This window comes from Lepidochelys kempii, chromosome 6 (assembly GCF_965140285.1).
Source record: "Lepidochelys kempii isolate rLepKem1 chromosome 6, rLepKem1.hap1, whole genome shotgun sequence".
Lineage (NCBI taxonomy): Eukaryota > Metazoa > Chordata > Testudines > Cheloniidae > Lepidochelys > Lepidochelys kempii.
In genome coordinates, this window is record NC_136385.1 from 4,067,272 (window position 1) to 4,069,512 (window position 2,241).

General features: G+C 45.5%; 1 pseudogene; it reads right to left on the reverse strand.

Moving 5' to 3' along the window:
• Positions 1–538: 538 nt before the first annotated feature.
• LOC140912563 (olfactory receptor 5AP2-like) lies at positions 539–1,471 on the reverse strand (annotated as a pseudogene).
• Positions 1,472–2,241: the final 770 nt, after the last annotated feature.

Sequence of the window (2,241 nt, forward strand, 5' to 3'; positions counted from 1 at the left end):
TGTGCCTAGGAACCCCAAGACTGCAGCAGTGACTGGCTCCATTCAATCTCTGGCACCTTAAAACAACTGGGGATCCAAGATGGGATTCCCCTCAACACAAGTCGGTGCATATTCAGCAAAGGGAGTCAGAGGGGAACTGTGACAAATGCTCCCTTACAATAGTGCACAGACTCTCCCCGAGTTATGAAAATCCGAGATTACGGAAAAAGTTCCGTAAACTAGAAATAGGAGTTTCTTAGGGTTTTTTTTTTTTGCGCGTAATGGTCGGAGATACGTTTCCGACTTATGCAAAACTCGAGGTACACGAGGCATTCTGGAACGGAATGCTTGCATAAGTCGGGGAGCGTCTGTATTCTTTGCAGCCTCGCAGTCATTCCTGAACATGGGAAACTGAATTTCCAAGATTAACAGTCTTGGATTCCTTTTTTTTTTTCGAACAAGCCACAGAATACAGTTAAAACAAAGAAATCAGAGCTATGACACAGAGAATTCACTATTAATTCATCACTTGTTTATTGATAAGCACAAATCCCAATAATTATATTAACTGAGAACAAACCTTCCTGTTTATCATCCTTCTAAAGGGGTCCTTCATCTCCTTGTTCCTCAAGCTGTAGATCAGGGGATTCAGCATGATAATTATGAGTATATAAAACACAGAGATGATCTTGTCTGGGTCTGTGGTGTAGTCGGAACTGGGTTGTAAATACATGAAGATCACAGTCCCGTAGAAAATTGTTACGGCCATCAGGTGGGAGGCACAGGTGGAGAAGGTTTTGCGTCTGCCCTTGGCAGAGTGGATCTTCAAGATGGCAATGAGGATGTACATGTAGGAGAATAATACAATGAGAATCGTAGTCATGACCAGTATAGTGGACAAGGTGAAATACACTGTGTTAGCGTTGTGGGTGTCGGAGCAGGACAGCTTAAGGATTGGGGGGATGTCACAGAAGAAATGGTGGATGACATTGGAGTCATAGAAGGACAGGGTAAATTATAAATGGAGTCTGAAGAACCGCGTTCACAAAGCCACATATGTAGGAAACAACCGCTAGTAACACACACAGTCTCGTTGACATGATGAGGCTCTAGAGCAAGGGGCTACCGAGGGCTAGGAAGTGATCAGATGCCATTACTGCCACCAGGCAAAGCTTCCTTGGTCAGAAAGTTACAGACAAAGGAAACCTGTGCTGTGCATGCGGCGAGAGAAATGGGTTTGCCCTGAACCCCAAAAGTCATCAGCAACCGAGGCATTACCGACGTCGGCAAGAGACAAACTGCTGAGGAAATAGTACCTGGAGGTGTGGAGTCCAGAGTTGAACCTGATCAAGACTATCATCCCTAGATTCCCCACCAGGGTGATAACATAGATCATTGGGAACAACATAAAGAGGGGGACCTGAAGCTCCGGAAGATCCATGAACCCCTGGAAAAGGAAGTCTGTAACCACGGTGTGATTTCCCTCCGCCATTTCTTCCACCCATGATCTCCTCCTTTACAGGGGAAAAGTGAAACGTACAATTAAACAGGAGCCAAGAAAGGACCAAGAGCGGATCCTTCACACGCATTCTGACTCCCCTCGGCCTGAGCCGCTGCAATGTACTTGTCATTCCCTATGCTCCCTAGCTGCAAGTTGGACATGGGCCCAGGCTCCCTCCTACCTGGAGCAACTCAGGCTGCCTGGTCCAATTAACTCCTCCTTGTACTAGCTGGGCAAGGTGACAGGAAACAAAATGTGAAGTGCCTGGCTGCTCTATGGCATCCTGGAAGGGGAAACCCCACACACAGAGCTCTGATTAAGATGAATGGGACTGTTAATACTTCTCAGAGCTATTGTTTTAGGCAGCCTGCAGACACAAGCAGATGGCACTGCATTGGCTATGCATTGAAGGTCAATTCCACAAAGGGCTGGACACCGGAGGCCTATTTAATGAAAGTGGAGATTCTGGGCCACCATTCTGGAAGCAACAGGGTGAATTCCATGGCAAACTTTGTGACCACAGACTCACACTAGTGCAGAAGGACTTGTACTAGCTGAAGATTTATTTAAAGTTTTTTTTTCTGATGTTAAGGTGTCAAGAAGGTAGACATTTATCAGCTGAGAAAGATAAAATCACCTTTGTACGGTAGCATTGATCCAATATTGTGCTCTGATATTTTTCATTGAAACTGTATTAATACAAGATAAAAAAGAACGCCCATGAATGAGGTTGGGTAGCGGGTCAACTCTTGAACCCTGGA